The 23,633-nt window shown below is 40.3% G+C and overlaps 1 pseudogene; it reads right to left on the minus strand.

The window, feature by feature from the left end:
- Window positions 1–5,214: 5,214 nt before the first annotated feature.
- LOC109386111 (protein FAM136A pseudogene) lies at window positions 5,215–5,617 on the minus strand (annotated as a pseudogene).
- Between the last annotated feature and the right edge of the window lie 18,016 nt (window positions 5,618–23,633).

Genomic DNA, 23,633 nt, shown 5'->3' on the forward strand with positions numbered 1-23,633 from the left:
GGGACACCTGGAGTCAAAGGCTGAGATGTCATTTACCAGCTAGGTGGCCCTGGAGAAGGAAATGAGCATCACTCAATCTGCCACATGTCTATACCTACATTTTGTATACAACTATAGGTCTGCATTCTTCATCTTCTTTTTGTTTTTTTAAAGATTTTATTGGGGAATTGGAGAAGGGGAACAGTGTTGGGAAATTTGGGAAGGGAACAGCCAAGTTGTTGTCCTTCAATCTTAGTTGTGAAGGGTGCAGCTAGCTCACCTCCAAGTCCAGTCGCCATCCGACTGCTCGTTGGCAGCTTGCGGCTGCCCAGCTCAAGGTGTCATGTTCAGTCTTAGTTGTGGGTGGGCATAGCCCACCATGCCATGCAGGAGTCGAACAGGCAACCTTTTTGTTAAGAGCACATGCTGTAACCACTGAGCCATCTGGCTGCTCTGGCCACCCATCGGCAGCTTGCGGCCTCTCAGCTCAAGGTGCTGTGTTCAATCTTAGTTGCTGGGGGGCACAGCCCACTATACCATGTGGGAATCGAACAGGCAACTTTGCTGTTAGGAGCACGTGTTCTCACTAGCTGAGCCATCCTGCCACCTGTTGGCAGCTAAGCGGCAGCTCAGCTTGGGCACAGCTCACTGGCACATGTGGAGATCGAACCAGCAACCCTGTTGCTCAGAACTTGTGTTCTTAACCAACTGAGCCACTCAGCCAGCCCTGCATTCCTCTTGATATATTCTCAACTCAGATCAATATAATAGGTTCAAAAGTCTCAACATTGCATATCAATCGATATTATAAGCTTTGCATTGATGTTCTAAAATTGGGTCGGTGCTTCCAAAGTTTCCATAGTTATGGGACAGATTTAGAGAGTAAATCTTTAGCTTCCTATAACAGACAACATCTTTTTCCCCAAGCTCCAGTCATGTACAATTAAAATAATGCTTGGAAATTGTACCATATGAAATTTTTTTAAAAGACAGGCTTAATTTTTAAACTTGTCATACAAGGTCTGACAATTAAGTTCACGAACTTTATTGCAACGATGTTGCTAAATTTGTTTTATATCAGAGGGATTATTCATTATGAATTTGTACCAACTGGACGAACACTTAACGAAGTTTACTATTTGAAAGTGCTGAAAAGGCTGCGTGAAAATGTTACACGACCTGAACTTTTTGCCAACAATTCATGGTTCTTGCATCACAACAATGCACCAGCTCACATGGCATTGTCTGTGAGGGAGTTTTAGCCAGTAAACAAATAACTATATTGGAATACCCTCCCTATTCACCTGATCTGGCCTCCAATTACTTCTTTCTTTACCCGAAAATAAAGAAAATACTGAAAGGAAGACATTTTGATGACATTCAGAACATCAAGGATAATATGCTGACGGCTCTGATGGCCATTCCAGATAGAGTTCCAAAATGGCTTTGAAGGGTGGACTAGGCGCTGGCGTCAGTGCATAGCTTCCCAAGAGGAATACTTCGAAGGTGACTGTAGTGATATTCAGCAATGAGGTAAGTAGCGCTTTTTCTAGGATGAGTTCTCAAACTTAATTGTCAGAGCTCATACATATGAGGCAGTAATCGTAGGCTTAAGAATTATAGACTTTTGTACTGAGCTTGATGTGAAAAGCAAACACCGAAACATCTGTCTACCATATCAGTGGGGTGTCTCAGCCTGTGATAGAGAAAGAGGTCAGACTCAGTTCATCATTCTGCTAAAACAGCTTCTTATACTTTCAAGTTCACAGGACTAAGATCAGAGGAATGTTTAATAAAGTAATGAGTTTCTTTATATTTCAGTTATTTTCTTTGTAAGACTACGGAGCTAATGAGAATGTTTAAATATGTTGACAAGAAAGAAAAAAAGATATTTTTAAGAACCCTTATTTTGCCTAGTTCCCTACATTTCATCCTTGCCACCAAAGTCTCAAGCTGAGGTCAAACTGAGCGCTCACAAATTTCATTTATAGATGTATAGAACAAATGTTGCCAATTAGACACCACCCTTCTCATGTATAGCTCAATAACACAACGAAAATAGCAACACGTGGATGATGAAATCATAGGAAACAGTATCTCAAGCAAAAGGGAAAAATAGCCCTTATTTCTTTTTAGAAAACTTCCACTCTCCATCAGTTCTCCAAAGATTTGCACATTTGAACAAATACTAAATAAGTCAAATGATTGATAATATAAGGTAGTATAATAATTTCTATATTTAATTTTTGCCTGATAGTGAGGTATTATTTGACATTTTGAGACATTTTTATAATTAAGTATGTAGTCAATTTTTATATTATAAAATCTATATCTTAGGTGTTCTTGAGAAAAATATCTATTCACAGGTTGTTTGGATTCAATTCTACACATTTCATTAAATCAAGCCTTTTAATTCTGTTGTTTGACTCGCTTTGTTTTATTTTGTTAAAGATTTCATTGGAGAATTGGAAGAGGGGAACAATGTTGGGGAATTGGGGGAGGGGACCAGCCAAGTTGTTGCTCTTCAAACTTAGTTGTTGAGGGCACCAGTTGCCATCTGGCTTCCCATCAGCAGCTCGTGGCCTCTAAGCTCAAGGTGCTGTGTTCAATTTTAGTTGCAGGTGGGCATAGCCACCATCCCATGCAGGAGTGGAACCAGCAGCCTTGTTAAGAGTGCGTGCTCTATCCACCGAGCCATCCAGGTGGCAGCTCAACTCAAGGTGCCAAGTTCAGTCTTAGTTGTGGGCAGGCGTAGTCCACCATAGAACAGGCAATCTTGTTGTTACACCAGCTGAGCCATCCCGCCACCTGTTGGCAGCTCAGCGACAGCTCAACTCGGGCACAGCGTCACCAGCCCATGTGGGAATTGAACTGGTGGCTCTGTTGCTCAGAGCTCGTGATCTTAAGCCAACTCTTAACCAACTGAGCCACTCGGCTGGCCCCTGTTTGACTCTTCTATATACTTAAGCTTTCCTCTTCTTGATCAGTCTCTTCTGAAAGAGATGTGTTAAAATTCCCACTAATTGTGGAGCTTTTAATTTTTCTATGCATTATTGCTGATTTTTTTTGCTTAACATATTTTGAAGACCTATTGTTGAATGCATATCAGTTCATGACTGTTATATAGTCCTATTTTATTTTTCTTTTATTACTATGTAATGATTTACTTAATCTCAAATTATTGCCTTTTAAGCTTGAAGATTATTTCATTTGATGTAAATATTGCTATGTCCAATTTGTTTTTGTTATTCTATGGTTGGCATATCTTTCTTCTTCATTCCTTTATCTTCAACCCTTTTCTGTCATCACATTTAAGTTTTTGTGGATTAAAAAAAAATCTGAGGTGAGAAACTATTTTATAACTTCTGAGTTGAATTCATACATATTATTGTGGCTACTAACATATTTTTATTATTTCTAGCATCTTATTTTGCATTTTCTTTGTACTATGTCTTAGTTTCCTTTTTTCTTGAATTGATTTTTTATTGTTTCCTTTTTTTTCAATCTTCTGGTTTGGAAGTTATTGTTCCATTTCTATTCTTTTAGGGAACCCTTAAATGTTTAATATGCACATTTGACCTAAAAACTTAATATCTCTACCTTCCTTCTAAACACGATAAGGACTTGGTACACAATCTGCAAGCATAATCCTCCCATTTTTTATGTTTGGGTGTCTAGTATTTAGTTGCCCCTTGTTTAACCTCCCATCACTCATTATCATTGTTGTTGTTTTTGTAGTTTACACTTACTTATATTTTAACTCCATGTTCAGCAATGACAACTCATATTGCCTCTTACATCCCACTTCTTCCTTCTGGGTTTAGTTTCCCTCTTTTTTTTGGAGGAAAAATTAAACCTTATTTATTTTTTAAAACCAGGCCACTAGGAAAATATGTCACAATCCTGAAACAGCAGACAGGTTATATTATCATTTCAAGTAAAAAGCTGGTCAAAAGACAACGAGGTTCCTATCAAAACGGTAAGGTGCCAGAGCTGGAGCAGGAACACTGCATGTTGCAAAGGCCCCAGGCAAAAGTAGTATTTGATAATGGGGGGCTGCCCCCTCTTTTGCTCTAAAGGAGCCACAGCTCACCTGAGTTGTTTACTTTTTCTCCTTTGACCTTCTTGTTGCCAAGGGATTGTCTCAGTAGGGCTATATTATTTCAGAGGGCTAAGTAAGCTACCCTGAGTATAGGTTTCATTCCTGAAAACCAGGTTACTTCCAAGTCTGGTACTTCATAACTCTCTTAATTAAGCACCCAACAGTTCCTCTTTCACTGTTCGTTCCTGCATACTGGTAATATATCACAATCAAAAGGCTCTTTCCCTTCAAGGGAGAATGTCACTGCAAGATTGTCCTGTCACTCTGCTGCAGACAGCCTCAGGGCCCATCATGGCAGCCAGTGAGAAGGAAGGTCTGCTTCCCATACCCAGTGTGACAGCCCTCTCATGTTTTTGGACGGCTCCAGGCTGAACGATGTAAAGTATGAGAATTTTAAGAAATGCACATCCACATCTTGATGGCCAGAAATGGATTTCCAAAGGAACCTTTCAAAGTTCTTATCCAAACTACCTCTCTCAACTCCACATCTTAAATCAACTTCATGCCCTTGTATGTAAGACAAAACCAAGCAAAACAAAAGACCCAGAAACCTTTCTTCCCCTTTAAATTAGTGACCTCATGGACTTTGTTTTATAGCTTATGGAAAATGGTGTGGTGATGCTTCTGGTAAACAGGAGGTTGGTGCTCTGAGCAACAGCGGTTCGAGTCCAGCCCGAGCTGAGCAGCCACTGAGCTGCCAACAGGTAGCAGGATGGCTCAGCTAAAAAAAAACAAAAAAAACAGGAGGTTGGCAACAAACAGAAACAGCTCTCCTCACAGATCGTTGGGACAGTAGAGGAACCTGTCCGCCTGTTGATATCCGTGTACTAAGAATCTGATACCTTGGAGGGCTCTGGTTTAGTACAAGGGGGATGCTTACTGCCAGAATAAGCACTTGCCACAAGAAATTTAGGCTCTCAAAAACTCTCTGAACCAAATTTTGCATCAGTTTTTCCATTTCATTTTCTTGGATTAAAACATAAAGGAACCAGTGTCCAGAGGCAAGTGACATATATCTTAAACATGCTGCCATCCTTAATTTCTTCATTCATAAACTTCACTTAAAAGAACAAAATCTCATACTTCTTTTTAAATAGATTCCTGCCCTCAGCACCGGTGGCCAATGGCAAAGACTACGATTTCTGAATGGATGATACAGACTCCATCTTCCTGGTCATGGTTGGAATGAGGTTCATGTGGTCACAGAACTTTCCAGCAGCTGCTTCACCTGAAGCTCTTTACTCCCACCATCTATTGAACCTTTGGCTTTGTCATTGCAATGCATCGTGCATCAGGCCAGGTGGTCCTGGAACTTCTCCAACTCGCTGCTCACCAGGCTTGAGCCAGAGGTGCGTGGCAGTGCTCAATGACCTGGTGCACCTGCTGCATGGTCGCCTGGCTGTCCTCACAAAAGCTGGCGCCACACTGGCACATGAGGCCCTGCATCTTCCAGATGTTCTCTCTCTCTAGAGTCTAGAGACTCTTCACCATGGAGTCCACCACTTCCTGCACCCGGAACTGCTGCAGCTCCACCATGGTGACCCCACGCTGCACCCGGCCGAGCGGGTGCCCCCTCAGTTTCCCTCTTATTGAAGTACATCCTTTAGAGTTTTTTCAGCAAAGGTCTAGGAGTGGTCAGCTCTCATTCTTTGTTTTTCTAAAGCTGTCTTTGATTTGCCTCAATTTTGAATGGCAAATCTAGCTGAGAATACAATTCAAGTTAACAGCTGAAGATAGTAGTCAATTGTCTTCTGACATTATCGTTGTTGATAAGTCTGTTTTCAGTCTAGTTTTTCTTCCTTGGTCTTTTCCTCCTGATTACATTATAATTTTCTCTTTGTTTTTGGTATTTTGCAGTTTTACTCTGATGATCTCTACCCCATTCTATCTAATCTCTCCTTCTGGAAACTCTTATCAGATGTATGGTGGACCTTCTCATTCTCGCTTCCATGTTTCTTAATCTCTGTGTCACATTTCCCACGTCTTCATTTCTCTTTGCGGAATTATTTTTCACATGTTTGTTTTCAGCTTTTCCAACATAGCCATTGAGTTTTTTATTCTAATAACTCTATTTTTCATTTCCCTTTATTAAATACTTACCTTTTTTCATAATGTCTTTTATTAAGGTTTTGACTCCTTTTATCATTTTTAAATGTCTCACTTTAAAGTCTCATTTTATTCACATAGCTTAAAAATCAAAACAACATACTTCTATTCAATACATAACTTTATTTATTAGTTTTCTGTGTCTCTTCCCAGTGTTTCTTTAGGCAAATATAAGGATTTTTGAATATATATTCTGATTTCCCCCATTTCTTACCATAAGGTAGCATCATATACTATATGAACACTGTCTTGTTTTACTTTTTGCACATAAAAACATGACCTCATTCTTTTTTGAGATGACATAGCATTCCATTGCGTGAATATACCATGGTTAGTTTAACCAGTACCCTGTACTTGGGTTGTTTCTGTACTTTTACTCTTACAGATAATACTGTAGTGAATAAGTTGTACATATGTCATTTTACATGCACTTGGGTATATCTGTGGGATAGAGTCACAGAGTGGGATCGCTGGGTCAAAGGATAACTACATTTGCAATTTTGATAGCTATAACCCAGTTGTCCTTAGGGGTTAGAACATTTTGTGTCCCATCAACAATGCATGAAAGGTGCCTGACTCTCTACAATCTCACTGAGTGTATATCAAACTTCTTTAATAATTTTTAAATATTATACATTAAATACTATAACTGGCATATAGTTTCTTTCAGGTTCTTACATTGTCTCCAGTTCTCAGTATCTCCCTGCTCATTGTCTGTGGACTTTTCCTTCATTGAGAACCATTTCTTCTCATGTTCATAATTTGTGTTACCTAGTATCTCTTCACCAGAGATTTTCTCCCCCCTGTCCCTCTTTTTTGGCTGTCTATTGCTACAAACAAGTTACTCCAAAACATAGTGGCTTAAAATGACTATTTTACATTGTTCACAATTTGGGGGATCAGAAACTCAGTGCTTGACTGGGCAGTTAATGCTTGAGTTCTTTTATGTTTTTGTAGTCCAATGCCAACTGGATCTAGAGTCACCTGAAGACTTTGCTGGGTTAGACATCCAAGATGGCTCATTAACAAGGCTGGCAGTTAACCTGGTTGTCAGCCAACAGCTCAGCTGACATGTAGGTGGGGACACCTGCATGTGAACTCTCCAGCATGGCAGCCTCAGGATGGTGATACTTCTCTACATGGAGGCTTAGGGCTCCAGCATGAATGTTTCACCAAATAAGGTGGTAGGTTCAAGATCTCTTAAAGCCTAGCCTCAGAAATTATATAGCATCACTTCAGCTCTATCCTGTTGGTCAAAGCAGTCACAAGCCTGCCTGGATTTCAGTGAAAGGACATAGATTCCAAACCTCAGTGGGATATCAAGAATATTTTGGCTAATATTTTTTAAACCACCACATTTCTGAAGTCCCATGTGTCCTGGATTGTAGAATTCCTACAGGATATGCTTTCATTTCCCTCAGCCAGGTGGCTCAAAGGTTTTGTTGGTCTGGCACCAGTTTGTATATTAATTTCTCAGCTTGGAGATTCTCGTACCATATAGGTAGTGAAAATTCATACTCTGCATCCACTTGTGGCACAAACCTGTAGTTTTCTTTTCTTACAGAAACTTTTAAAATCCATCCATCTAGAGTTGTATGCAGAGATGACCTTCTTGTTAAATCCTTGGGCCAATCAGCAGAGCTTTTCTAGTCTACCTCCACTGAGGGGACAACTCTTTTGGAATTCTGGCTTTATAAAATAAAGTCCAACTTGTCTTGCATGGACACAAGACCACGTCTTCTGTCCTAATATGGCCATTAAATTCCGACACTCGGCCATTAAGACTTATATCTGGGTCTGATGCTTCACACTGTCCCCACTCAAACCCATTGGACTTTGATTTTGATTCCCTCTTAGTTTTTCATTTGTAGGGAGGGATTTGTTTTGCTTTATTTTTTATTATTATTATTTTTTTAGCTGAACCATCCTGTAACCTTTTGGCAGCTCAGCTCGGGCGGGGCATCGAATTGCTGTTGCTCAGAGCTAACAATCTTGAGCAAGCTCTTAACCAACTGAGCCACTTGACCGGCCCACTTTTCCTTTATTTTTAACTAAGCTACATATTTTAAAGTTATTGTTGATATATCCTATCCACCATCTCTATGTGTTTCTAGTGGGAGGATCATCTATAGTAATTCAGCCCAAGATGTTTCGAGAAGTCCTCAGTTCTCAAACAATTTTTTGAGGTTAAAAGAATTATTGAATGACTGTTCTTGAAGGTAACTTTAAGAGGCCATCATTAGTGTGCATAAACGAATATTTTCCCTCCACTGGCATGTTTTTCTGTAAGGACATCTCTTTCTTATTTTCTGATCTAGATCAATAGGTAGATGCCATTTTAGTCAACCTCAAATGGCAGCTGAAGCATGTGTAGTCACTACCTTTTTGCCATCCATCACAGCTATTCTTCTTGTCGTAAGTTTGGCAGGATAATCAATAGGACCCAAATGGCAATCAATTTCATGTGATTGCACTTGGTTTCCCATCGATTTCAATGTTGACTCTATGGTAGAATAATGAGGAAAATCTAATGCCAATCATTGCTTGTGAATGCCACTGCACATCTTTCTAGGTGACTGAACAGCATTGAAGAGATGGGGAGAAAGACACGTGCTGGCAAAAAGAGAGAGAGAGAGAGAGAGAGGACTGAGCAAGCCCCAATGCTGAAGATGAAGGAAAAGATATTAATAGAGATGTGAAAAGGAGAGCCTGAATTATGACACTTCTGTGATCCAGAACACCACTGCAAAACCTTCTGGGATTGGTACAGTGGAGGATAAAATCAGCATCGGGGCCACATAGCCTGAGCAAGATTCCAAGGTATGTTTCCCTAACAATCGTGATGTTTAATGGCTTAATCTTAGCGAGGCAGTCTTGGTTGTAAGTTCACACTTGGAAATCATTAGTCTAATTGCTTTCTGACCATCAAATTATATTTTCTTGAAGCCAAGAATCACATTTTTATTTACCCACAAAGTATTCCACCATCCTTCACTATATGCATTCTCAATGAATAATTAGTGGTAATATATATTGTACCTTTTATGGATATATTTTTCTAACCTATGGGCATAATAATGTGTTGTTAGTATTCACCAGACTTCTCCTGTCAACACTGACATCCTAGTTTGACATATGACAGAACTATCACACCAAGCAAAGGATCATAGTTAATCCTAATAAGGAGGTAAAATTAACAATACAATAAAACACATTTAACTTAGATTTCTTCTAAAGCATCACATCTACTCCACTCTTGTGTTATTTATCTCTGACTTCAGCAAAATTTTTCTGTAGAGTACATTTAAAAATTTTATTTATATATACTTTTAATTTATTTTTATTAGTTTCAGGTGTACAAAGCAACATACTAGTTAGATGTTTAAACCCCTCATAAAGTTATAACCCACCCCCCAAGCTACTACCCCTCTGACATCTTATACAGCTGTTACAATACCATTGACTATCTTCCCTATGTTGTACTCCACATCCCTTGATTATATATACCTATATACTTAGTCATAGTTGACATTCAATATTATTCTACTTCAGCTTTAAGTGTATAGTGCATTGGACAGGCATCTACACAGTCTATGACGTGATCCCCCTGATAAATCCAGTGCCCATCTGGCACCTTATATGACCTTTACAACATTGTTGATTAAATTCTCCATACTGTATTAACTACCAATTTGTATTTCTTAATGCCTTCACCTTTTTCACCCTGCCTCCAACCCCATTCCCATTCTATCGCCCTGATAGATCTAGTACCTACCTATTTGGCACCATACCTAGTTATTACAATATTATTGATTATATTCCTTATGCTATACCCTACATCCTCATGACTACAGTATAACAACCAATTTGTACTTCTTAATTTCTTCCCCTTTCACCCATCCTTTACCCCCCTCCCATCTTAAAGAAGTCCCTCTAAGATTCCTTGTAATAGTGGTTTGGTGGTGATGAACTCCTTCAGCTTTTTCTTGTCTGGGAAGCTCCTTATCTGTCCTTCAATTCTAAATGACAGACTTGCTGGGTAGAGCAATCTTGGTTGTATGTCGTTGCTTTTCATTTCTTGGAATATTTCCTGCCACTCCCTTCTTGCCTGCAAAGTTTCTTTTGAGAAATCAGCTGACACTATTATGGGAGCTCCCTTGTAGGTAACTAACTACTTTTCTCTTGCTGCTTTTCAGATTCTTTCTTTGTATTTAGCCTTTGGCATTTTAATTATGATGTGTCTTGATGTTGGCCTCTTTGGGTTTATCTTGTTTGGGACTCTGTGCTTCCTGGGCTTGTATTTTCATTTCCTTCACCAGGTTAGGGAAGTTTTCTGTCATTATTTCTTCAAATAGGTTTTCAATTCCTTGCTCTCTCTCGTCTCCTTCTGGTACCCCTATAACGCAAATGTTGGTATGCTTGATATTGTTCCAGAGGCCCCTTAAACTCTCAATTTTTTGGATTCTTTTTTCTTTTTGCTGTTCGGGTTGGGTGTTTTCTGCTACCTTATCTTCTACATTGCTAGTTGGATCCTCTGCTTCATCTAATCTACTGTTGATTCCCTGTAATACATTCTTTGTTTCTGTTATTGTATCCTTTATTTCTGACTGGTTCTATTTTATGGTTTTCATCTCTCTGTTGAAGTTCTCCCTGAGATCACTGAGCATTCTTATAATGCTTGGGTAATTCTTATCAGTGTTTAGAACTCTGTGTCTGATATATTGCTTATCTCCATTTTGCTTAGTTCTTTTCCTGGAGCTTTGTTCTGTTCTTTTATTTGGGACATGTTTCTCTGTCTCCCCATTTTGGCTGCCTCCCTATATTTGTTTCTATGTTTTAGGTAGGGCTGTTATGTCTTCTGGTGTTAGTAAAGTGGCTTTATGTAGTAGGTGTGCTGTGGGGTTCAGTGGCACAGTCTTTCTGGTCGCCTGAGCCACGCGCTCCAGGTGTGTCCCTTGTGTGTGCTGTGTGTGCCCTCCTCTTGTAGTTGAGCCTTGGTTGATAATTGCACATCAATGGGAGGGACTGACCCTTGGGCTCACTGGTTGTGAGGACTGGCCTTGCCTTGACTACAGTGGAAGAGTTGTTGTGCAGGGGCTGACCCTACAGAGCAGGATCTGCCTCAGCAGGACTCTGGTGTCTGACCAACCTGCCCCTTGGGTGTGTCGGACATGGAGGGGGCTGGCTGATGCTCCAGCTCATTTTGAAGCTGGTCACTGGGGGTGCCAGCCCCAGGGCCACCTTGGAGGGGATCCACTGTAGGTCTACTTCAGCCACAGCCCGTGCCCCACCCAGGGCCACCTAGTGGGAGCCAGGAAGAAATCCGCAGGTGTCTGCCACCCGTGCTGTGCTTGGAAGCACCTTGGGAGGCCAAGCAGCGAATCAAAGCCAGCTGCTGCTTGTGCCGGCTTAGGGCTGCTCAGCCAGAGGCACAGGACACGCTCAAGCCAGATGCTGCTTGTCTGGGTTCCCCGAACCTTTGAGAGACCCTAGGAAATTCTGCGGCTTGAGCCAAGGCAGGTGATCTGCACGAAAAAGCCACTGGAAAGGTGTGCCTGAAAGTTGCATGAGGCCAGGTCTCAAATCACCAGGGCAGGGCAAACTAATGGCGAGATCAGATATGGCGGCTGCCTATGTTCGCACACCGGGAAGGGGGAGGGCTCAGCAAAGAAACATGACCTCTATCAGCTTTTCCATCCAGGAGAAAGCTGCCTTTTCAGCCCCCATCCCAAGTCAGACAACTCAATTCCCCACCATATGTCTCTGCCGCCTTTCCAGCTGCTGCGCTAATGTTGGAGCTCAGAGCGAGTGATTCCGATGGTGGGTAAGTCCACGCGGTCCCTTTAAGAGGAATGCCTGGGAGTGCAGTTGCACTCAGCGTCACTCAGTCACAACCGCCACTGTTTTTCACAACCAAAAATTATGGGGACTTCTCTCCCCGGCACTGGAACCCTGGGCTGGGGTGGAGCTGGGATCTCTCATTCTTCTAGGGAATGGGGATGGGGGCACAGCCTAAATAACCCTCCTGATCTTTAATGGTCACACATAGGTGTAGGTCTAGAAGAACATCTTCATTCTAAATATTTTAGCAGCTGCATAGTATTCCAATGTGTGGATATGGCAAAGTTTATTTAACCAGTCCCCTACTCATGGACAATTGGGTTGTGTCTAATCTTTTGCAATTACAGTGTTGCAATGAGTAATCATGAATGCGTGCCGTTTCTTATATGTGCAAGTGCTTCTATGCCATTAAGTTCAAGAGGTAAACACATTTATAATTCTGATAGATGTAGATGTAATGTGTGAGAATACCTACTGCCCCACAACTTTACCAAGAGAATGTGTTGTTACACATTTAGATTTCAGCCAATCTGAGAGGTGAAAAATAATACCTCAGTGTAATTTTAATTTGCATTTCTATAATTATGACTGAGGTTGGGTATATTTTTACGTGTTTCAGGGGCCATTAATTTTGTTTCTGCTTTTTGTTTTTTTGTGAACTGTTCATGTATATTATTCATCTATTCACCCATGTTTCTAGAAATGCTTTTATGATTGCTTTTTTCTTTGTGTTCCTTTGTTACATTTCAACCTCCTATTCATTTGGAACTTGTTCTAGTGTACAGTTGTACATTTTGAGGTATAGATTCAACTTTGTACTTTTTCAGATCACAACCCAGGAGTTCGAAATCCTCATGAGCCTACTAATTAGGAATGCCATCTTTATCATATATTAACATCACATACCTGGTTTAATTTCTGGATTTTCTATTCCCTTCCATTGGTCTCATTCTTTATTCAAGCACTTCTCAATTGCTGAGACATCCTATGTGTTTTAATCTCTGGTAAGGTCACTTTCCTTGTATTGTTTCTTTTTCAGAATTTCACTGGTTACTCTTGCTTATTTTGTAGTGAGTATTTCTTAAAGTTTTGCTTGTGATCATTTAACCTTGGGTGTGAGGACATGAAGGATGAATCAGACTTCTGCATATGTTATAGGAACTTTTTATAGATGATTTTTCTCTCCTTGTTAAAAAAATTAAAACTGGGCTGGCCAAGTGGCTCAGTTGGTTAAGAGCTTGCTGAAGAGTGTGAGCTCTGAGCAACAGGGTCGCCAGTTCGATTCCCACATGGGCCAGTGAGCTGCGCCTGAGCTGAGCTGCTGCTAAGCTGCCAACAGGCAGCAGGATGGCTCAGCTGGTGAGAGCATGTGTTCCTAACAACAAGGTTGCCTGTTTGAGATGGTGGGCTATGCCCACACACAACTGAAGACTAAACTTGGCACCTTGAGCTGAGCTGCCGCCTGGGTGGCTCAGGGGATAGAGTGCATGCTCTTAACAACAAGGCTTTCAGTTCAACTCCCACATGGGATGGTGGCTACACCCACCCACAACTAAGACTGAACTCGGCACCTTGAGCTTAGTGGTGTGACTGGACTTGGAGCTGAGCTTTCTGCGCCCTCCACAACTAAGATTGAAGGACCACAATTTGGTTGTTTTCCTTCCTCAATTCCCCAACACTGTTCCCCTCCCCCAATTCCCCAATAAAAATCTTTAAAAAAAATTAAAACTGAGGCTGAATGAAATTACTGAGTTTGGATGGAGAGTGTTCATGTGAATCTAAGGTTAACCTTGCATTGGCCAACATAACCCAATAGAACTTGCTCTGAAGAATTATCTCACCAAATAAAATAAAGTAGTTGAGACCACAGTAGTCAGGGCCCCATCTTCCCAGGTCCTAGGATGAACTAAGCTAGTAAAACATAAGCTCTTGGCTTCAGCTCTAACAACCTTAAGGAAAAAGGTTCAGGCAGCAGCTGTTTGGCTCTGATGAATGAAAACTTGGAGAGCCATGACATTTGTGAGTGAACCCTGCACACAGACTGGGGCAGGTGTTACATGCAGCCCATACCCTACCATAAGCTACTCTTTCTTCATATTGAAAAATCGTGGCCCAAGCATCTGGGCATGGCCCAGGAGGAGCCATTCATAGCACATCAACTGAACCACAGGCATTCATGTCAGGGAAAGCACATCTGGGCATACCTGCCTGGAGAAGGACTGGGATTTAGGGAGGTCAGGAAAGGCATCCAATAGACATCCAAGGAGGGTGGGTGCACTTGAACTAGGTCTTGAAGTGGAGTTTTCTGATAGATGAGTATGGAAAGGGCATTCCAGACAGAGGAAACAGCACAAAAGCAAAGAAGTTCAGGGATGCATAGTTCATTCTGAAAATGGCAAGTGATTTGGTAGGGCTATAATGAGGCATACCGGAGCATGGGTGGTGCCTTGTGGACAAACAGATCTTCCAGTGTTCTCTATGTTAATACTTGAACCCTAACTCTAATTCCTTTCTCTATGTGGGAAATCACTGAAGGATTTATTTAGCCTGATTTTTTTTAATCCTTTTTTTTTTTTTTTAGCTGAGCCATCCTGCTACCTATTGGCAGTTTAGCGGCTGCTCAGCTCGGGCTGGCATCGAACCGCTGTTGCTCAGAGCTCAAACTCTTGAGCGAGTTCTTGACCAACTGAGCCACTCGGGCGGCCCTAGCCTGATTTTTATTATAAAAATCTTACTTTCACATAGTAACAATTTAAATAGCACACAAATCTTTTCTGCCCCCACTCCTCTCCTCCAAAAAGACCACTGTTATTTCATATATATATATATATGTATTTTAAAGATTTTATTGGGGAGTTGGGGGAGGGGAACAGCGCTGGGGAATCGGGGGAAGGGGAACAGACAAGTTGCTGTCGTTTTGTTCTTCATTCTAGTTGTGGAGGATGTTGCTTCACTGGCCCATGTTGGTATTATCATTGCGCTCTTTCCAGGTGAGGCAGATCAGTCACTGGCCTCTGGGCAGCCGTTCATGGTGGCTCTTGGCAGCTCACACCAGCTGCCAGCCACTCACGCTGGCTGCCGGCCACTCACAGTAGCTTATGGCAGCTCACTGCAGCGGGGCTGCAGCCTATGCCATCGCCAGCAATTCACTGCAGCCCAGCTCCAGGTCAAGCTGTTGTTCACCATCTTAGCTGTAGAGGGCAGTGTCACTGGCCCCCATGTGGGATCTGAACCAGGGCCCTGCTGCTCACAGCTGGTGTCCCAAGCCAGCTCTTAACCAACATACCACTCGGCTGGCCCTCATATATTTTTTCAGAATTTTCTCTTCAGAAACATGTAAGTATTATGGGTATATGTCCTTTTTAAAAGGAGATTGTACCAGTGCTTTTTTTTTTCCCTTCCTTACTAATCTTTTTCATAACTGCTCTTAAAAAGCCACACCATTTATTGGAACGATAGTTTTTTGTTTTTTGTTTTTTTGAATTGCTATAATGACTTTTCCTCCACAAAACATACTAAATAAATGCACTATGAGAATTTTGACACTATAGTTTCAGGCAAAGATACACTCACCAATTAACTTGAAAAATTGTCTCTAGTTAGAGATTATTGTACAGAACTAGCTGAAACTGTGCACCATGTTTGGATGAGGCCAAAATGTTTTGTTTGGTATGTGCAGACCAAGCAAGAGGGATGAAGGTATATCACCTTCCACACATCTTCAGTCTATAGTTTATGTGTACCATTTCCACATGATCAAAGCATTCTGTGTTTAGTCTTTATGTCACGCTCACATTTTTCTATGCTATAACTTTATGTTTAAGAACAATTTCAGGGCAATATAGCCATGAGCCCACATAAAACTGAAGAAAAAGGCACAGAAAGCAGAATTCACCTTCCAAGAAAGGACTCCCTTGCACCCCACTCTACCACCCACCACCCACTATTAAGTGTCTTCCCCTTTGGGCAAGAAAAATGGACCTTCACTATGTCCACACTTACAAACTGACGTTTATTACTTACACAAACTTGTTTTCATCGTTCAACTGATTTCTTTTTCTACCTGTAAAACATTCTTGGTTATTTGAGGTTGGATTAGAGCACAACACAATTTTCCCAGTAAAGTTGATGTAGGTAGTTCTTTATAAAACAGCTCTTCACTTAGTGGCCAGGCTTTCAGGGACAGATAAGAGCCTTAAGGGAGGACGTGGAGGGTCTCTAAGGGTGTAGATCATGGCCAAGGTCACAATGGCACACCCCGATCTACACCATTCGGTTTATGACTTTCCAGTGTTCAGTATCTGTAGATACCACAGTGACTCTAACCCTTTTATTCTGATCTCTTACTAGATGATCTAGATTTTGTTTCTACAATGAGAAAAGGAAAAAGAAAAATCAACCAAAAAAATGCTGCACTGGAGATCCTTTTATACACATCTTGAAACACTTGTGCAAGAACAGCTGTAGGAGAAATTTCTAAGAGTGGAATTGCTGGGTCAAGGAAGGTTTACATTTATGATGTGAAAGCGAATGCCAAATTGTCCTTCTGCAAAGATGCACCGATTTACACTGCCATTAACATTGGACAAGAGTCCCTACACCCTTACCAACAGAGGACCATAGAAAACATTTTTAGGTGTGGAAAGCAGTCACTTGTCTGTTTTTATATGCATTTCTTTAAATGCTAGTGAAGGAGACAATTTTTCATGTGCTTAAAGCTGTTTATTATTCTTTTTCTTTGATCTGCCTCTTTATGTCCTTTGCCTATTTTTACATTAACTTGCTAGCCTTTCTTTTATTGAATTGTAAGACTTAAGGATTTTAAATAAAGGTGAGATTCAATCACATTTTAGAAAGTTCTTTTGCTATCTAGCACCACACTGATATTACAGTTTATCATTTAATTGACAATGTAACCATATTTTAGTGATTTCTAAAGAATCTGGGCATAGATTTGTCTGAGGCTCTCTAAAGGAGAAAAGTTACTATAAAAGCATAAAGTTTATAGAATCTCATAGGCTACATCTCACTGAGGGAGAATTTGATTCTTTTTTTGAAGTTTGAGGATTACACTGAAAATAACAGTAACTAGGAAATTTGACAACAAGAAGAGCAGAGAAACCGTATTTTCTGAAAATAAAAAATTGATTTGTCAGACTATTTCAAAAGTAGAAAATAAAAGATACACCAGCATTGTGTTAATTTCTCTAAAACACTGCTTTCATTCTCTCGGAAGGTCAGAAACATTTCATCTTACTCTTCTTGGAGGATACACACTTGGAAACTGCTTGGTTTTTGTTTTGTTTTGTTTTTTAACTTGATTGGGGAACAATGTGTTTTTCCAGGACCCATCAGCTCCAAGTCAAGTTGTTGTCCTTCAATCTTAGTTTTGGAGGGCGCAAGCTCAGCTCCAAGTCTGTCACCATTTTCAATCTTGTTGCGGGGGAGAGAGGGCGCAGGAGTTGAACCAGCAACCTCATTGTTAAGAGCATGCACGCTAACCAACTGAGCCACCCGGCCGGCTGGCCGGCAAGTGCTTGTTAATGAAGGCAACGCTTTTCCTGTACTGAACCTTCCATTTCCATTTATACAGAATCTGAACTCCCCAGCCGGGCATTCATACCCTTTTCAGACCTGGCTTTGAGCTACCTTTCCAGTATGATCTATCTCTGTTCTCCAATGTGAAGTGGCTGCTCCATCCACAGTAGACATTACATTGTCCTGGCCTTGGCTTTTGTTGTCATGTTTCCTTTCCGTGGAGAACCCTTCGCCCATGGCCCACCTAGCTCCCAAGTTCAGCCAGGTCCTGCTTCTCTTTGAGATCTTGGTTCCCTCATTCCCATGGAGTTCCCTTGACCTCACCCTCTTCAGTTGTTTCCTCTTCCTTAGGCTTTCATTTAACTTCTTTTATGAGTGAGTTTTGTTTCCTCAACTAGATTTTAAGGCTCTTTTGTTGTTGTTTATTTCATCTCTATATTTTTAAAATTAAATTTATTGGGGTGACAATGGCTAACAAAGTTACATAGGTTTCAAGTGTACAATTCTGTAATGCATCATCTATATATCACATTGTGTGTTCACCAGTTGTTCACACAGTGTTCAGAATCAGTTCTCGATTATAAGGTTTTTGAGGTCGAGTCCTGTGGTAGATTTCCTAGTGGCCCTGTCCCCTGATAGGGAGTATCACAATGCTAAGCACTCAAATATTTACTACCTGAACAACGTGAGTAGTATCTTGAGATCCTTCTAACCTGTAATGTGAGGTCCTTCTCAGAACTTTCTACCATGGGGTGACCGGTTAGCTCAGTTGGTTAGAGCGTCGTGTTGATAACACCAAGGTTGCTGGTTTGATCCCCACATGGGCCACTGTGACCTGTGCCCTCCCTAAGAGTCAACTATGCAATGTGTAACCAATTACCATGGCTGTTGCCCAATAAAAACAAAACAAACAAAAAAACTTGTTTAAAAAAAAAAAGAACTTCCTACCACAAGATGCTTGCTCCTGACCATTCCTTCTCTGCCCCAGCCTTGTGACCCACATCCTCCACCTATCCCTTCAACACTGGGGTTCTCTAACCATTCAGTCCTTTCCCTTTTGCTCTACTCATTTTCTGGAGAAATCTCATCAACTGAACACAGAACTGATTGTGGTAGTCGCCCTCCCACCCGCGACCATCCCTATCCTATATTCTTGCCTTATCTCTTGCTCCAAATGTCTGCCTTGGCGCTAATGCTTTTCCACCTTTTCTTTACCTGGCCACTTCTGTTCATCCTTTAACACTGGACTTGGTGTGCCCTTCCCCAGGAAGCAAAGCACTTTCTGATATCGGATCCTTCCCATCTCAGTTCCCAGCTCCCAGCTATGCAATACCCCATTCCAAGTCATGATTTCACATAGAATGCAACATTCTACTTATGATATTTTTCCTTTTCTGTATCTGACTTCCCACTCGATTGTGAGCTCCACGAGGACATGGTTCAGATTTTATATATCTTTCATCTGACACATATTAAGTACCCAGATTAGTGAATGAAAAACATCAGTGTTTATTTCTCCTCAGTGTATAGACAATTGCGATGATACACAGATCCAATTGTTTAGGATACTTCCTAATCCATTTCTACTGCCTTATAAAAGGTATGTCTTTGTGGGTTTCGTGAGGAGAAAGGTTTCAGAAATTGGCATGAATGCCATGATTTATTACATATATTTGCTATTTGTTTTTTTGTTCCTTTGCAACTTTTCCTGGCTAAACTTTGACATAGTGTTGCAGAGTGGGAGAAGTGAACTGTATGCCTGTTGTGAAATGATTGTGGTATAGGTTAAATGCGTGTGCCAATGAGCTGCCTCATAAAATCAGATTTGTTTGGATATTGCTCCTGGGATGAGACCACAAGTTGTCAAGTGATGAGGGAAACCACAAGCATAAGCCTGAATAAACCGAGTGGCTGTCAGGATGAAGAGGATTGTAAAACTGGAGTTGGAGAAGAACAGAAAATAAAATAGAATTGCTTTGTATTCATGTAACTGCTATTATGGCTCCTGGGTCAGTATTTCTTACCAAATGGTGAGTTAAGCATCAGACCAGAAACAAAAAAGAAAAATAGGCAATTTTATCTTGGTTTCTGGTTCTTAGTAAGGAAATATGTTAAATTCAAATTCAACTTAGCACACAGGAGGCAATTATCAGCAGTCTCCCTCAAGTCACTCTAGGCGTGAATGGGCTCTCAGGGCAACCTGTTGTCCATTTCTGTCTGCTTCTGCCCCCTACTGGTTCATGTGAAGTTGTTGACACTCTTAACCTTGAACAGTTTTTGCCCTTTTCTACAGAGAGGGAAGACGATATCCCCTAGAAATGAAGAAAGGAGAGCATCTCTGTGTACAGGTCCTTGAATTTAAAATTGGAATTTATGAAGTATATTTCATGTATTTTCTAACTATTCAGTAACTACCCACTCCTGAAAGCCTAAGTTAACCTATAACGAACTATATCAACTATTACTTTACATAAACGTGGCCATGCCCTTGAAAAATACTGTGGCTTTTGATTCTGGTAGAATGATTGACACATTGATTTTATTACCTTCGTCCTGTCTAGAATTATTAATAGTTCGTTGTTCCACTTGATCTTCCTTCCCTGTTAATCTTTGTGAGATTTGTGGTTTGTAATTGTTTTGTAGCCAGCATTCTCAAATAATGTAGTTTTCATTTTACATTAATCTGAAATGGAATGTTATTGGGTAAAATACCCCTTAGGAGTATAATGAAAAGAACCCATTAATTTTCAGGGCAAGAGGGCTAATTACTCCCCTCCCCCTTAAGTCTATATTAATTGCTAATAACTTTTTATAAAATTGAGTACATGAAGCTAATTTTGATTTCTTCTTTCCAATATACAGCATATCTGAAATGCTTGGCCAGAACAAGAAAAGGAGATTTAGAAGGTCGACTGTTTAACAAATATACTTTATGACACTGCAGTTTGTAAATGATTCAAAATTGAAAGAAATCTGGGGCTCCAAGAGGGAATGCTTGTGTTTTTAATTAAAGAGGGGTGTAATTGGGAGTCCTGACCATTTTATGAGCACACACGTGTAGTACTCCATAGGAGATACTTTGTAGAATCATTATACAAAATAAAGAAGAGGCAGTGTAGCATGGAAGTTAAGTGTAAGGCAAGGCACAGGTGCCAGTTCAATTCGGTGAGAATCCCAACTCCACTAGTGTGACCTTGGGAAAGTTTCTTAACCTTTCTGTTGCTCAGTTTATTAATCTGTAAAATGGAGATAATGAGAGTGCTTCTTAATTCATATAGTTGCTGTGAAGATAAAATGAAACAATGTATCAAAAGCCTTTCCAACAGTTCCTGACATTAAGGTCATCAATGTTAGCTATTTTTAGTACTGAAAGACATTCTCATATTTACAGTCCCATGTTCATAGCAGCATTATTCACAGTAGCCAAGAGGTGGAAGCAACCCAAATGTCCATCATTAGATGAATGGATAAACAAAATGAGACATATACCTACAAAGGAGTATTATTAAGCTTTAGAAAGGAAGGAAATCCTGTCACATGCTACAACATAGATGACCATTGAGGACATAATGCTAAGTGAAATAAACCAGTCACAAATGGACAAATATTGTATGATTCCTTTTATATTAAGTATTTAAAGTAATCAAATTTATAGAAGCAATTAGAATGGTGGTTATCATGGGCTGGGGGAAGGGAAAATGGAAAGTTGCTGTTTAATGGGTATAGAGTTTCAGATTGCAAGATGAAAAACTCTGGAGATTGAAAAACAATATGAATACACTTATCACTACTGAACTGTGCACTCAACAATGATTAAGATGGTGATTTTTATATTGTGTGTTTTATACTATTTTTAAAAAAGATTCATTTCTCAACATGAAATAGTTTCTCAGGAGCTGGGGATATTCTATATCTTGGTCCAGGTGCTAGTCATATGAATGTCTTTAGTTTGTGAAAAAATCATCAAAAACATGTTTATGATGGTAGCACTTCCTGTATGTCTCTTACACATCAATGAAAAGTTTAAAAACAAAGATATTCCCTTCCTTCCATGATGATCTAGCAATCACATAGTCAAGAAAAGCACAGCATTGCTTATAGAAACACATTTTTAAAATATTAACATATACAGAAATGATTATTCAGTGAAGTAGAAATAACTATTTAGCAAGCAGGTGTGCTAAGAGTTCAAGGAATTCAAACATCCTTCGTATAATGTTACAACCTGAATAAACATTACTTAAGAAAATCCGACACTGCAGTGGAGACAGAATTCTTGCTAACCTGCACAAGGATCTTATTCACTTTTTTACCAGCCACGCTTAGGGGGAGACTCAGAAGAACTCAGTGACACAAAATATACCTCTTAAAAAATAATTAACAGGGGCCGGCCAAGTAGCATGTTGGTTAAGAGCTGGCTTGGGATGCCAGAGGGCCCCGGTTCAGATCCCACATATGAGGGCCAGTGACACTGCCCTCTACAGCTAAGATGCTGAACAACAGCTCGACCTGGAGCTGGGCTGCCATGAGTCGTGGGCGACGGCTTAGGCTGCAGCCCCTGTGGCAGTGGGTTGCCATGGGCTACCGTGTGTAGCCAGCAGCCAGCGTGAGCAGCCAGCAGCCTCAGTGAGCGGCCGTCAAGGAGCTGGCGACTGATCTGCCTCGCCCGGGAAGAGCGCAATGAGGGTGCCAACTTGGGCCAGTGAAACAACGTCCTCCACAACTAGGCTGAAGAACAAAAGGACAGCGACTTGTCTGTTCCCCTTCCTCCAATTCCCCAGCGCTGTTCCCATCCCCCAATTTCCCCATAAAAATATTTTTTAAAATAATAATAATTAACAAACAATAATTGACATACATATTTTTATAACAGATTTATTGAGATGTAACTCACCATAGAATTCACCCATTAAAGTAAATCCAGTGATTTTAGTTATTCACAGAATTGTGCAACCATCACCACAATCGTGAACCTCAGAAAGAAACCCTGTTGCTTCAGCAGTAAATCCTCATTTCTCCCCAATATACACGCCCCCACACCTAAGCAACCACTAATCTACTTTCTGTCTCTATAAAATATGCCTATCATTTATATTTTATATAAATAGAGTCATACACTATATAATCTTTTCTGACTGGCTTCTTTCACTTATCATGTTTTAAAGGTTTATTTATGTTGTAGCATGTACCAGTACTTCATTTCTTTTTATTACTGAATAATATTCTATTATATGGACTTATTATACTTTATAAGAGAACTTTCTATTATTGATCCCTTTCCTTAAATCCCACTGTGGCCAGAGATTATACTTTGTTTAAGTTTAAATCCTTTTAAATTTATTGAAACTTGTTTGGTGGCCAATAATATGGTCTATCTTGGTAAATGTTCTGTATAAAGCTGTTCAGATTTGTTGTTCAAATCTACTATATCCTTGATTATTTTTTGTTTACTTTTTTAAATCAATTGTTGAGAAAGGGCATTGAAACGTTCAGCTATAATTGTGGATTTTTCTATTTTGCTTTGTAGTTCTATCAGATTTACGTGATTTATTTATTAGGTATATAAATTTTCACGATTGCTATTTCTTTCTGATGAAATTATCCCTTTATTATTATGAAATGACCTTCATTAGCACTGGTAATATCTTTTGCTCTGCCATCTAATTTGTCTGATAGTGATGTAGCCACTTCAGCTTTTTGTCGGTTAGCATAGTACAAGGGCTGACAATTAAGTTCAAGAACTCATCCTAGAAAAAGTGCTACATACCTCATTGCTGAATATCACTATGGTCACCTTCGAATTACTCCCCTTAGGAAACTATGCACTCATGCCAGCACCTGGTCCATCCTTCAAAGCAAATTTGGAACTTTTTTTCTGGAATGGCCATCAGAGCTGTCGTCATATTACCCTTGATGTCCTGAATGTCATCAAAATGTCTTCCTTTCAATATTTCCTTTATTTTCAGGTAAAGAAAGAAGTCATTGGGGGCCAGATCAGGTGAGTAGGGAAGGTGTTCCAGTATAGTTATTTGTTTACTGGCTAAAAACTCCCTCACAGACAGTGCCG

Source organism: Hipposideros armiger, unplaced genomic scaffold, assembly GCF_001890085.2.
Source record: "Hipposideros armiger isolate ML-2016 unplaced genomic scaffold, ASM189008v1 scaffold_7, whole genome shotgun sequence".
Classification (NCBI taxonomy): domain Eukaryota; kingdom Metazoa; phylum Chordata; class Mammalia; order Chiroptera; family Hipposideridae; genus Hipposideros; species Hipposideros armiger.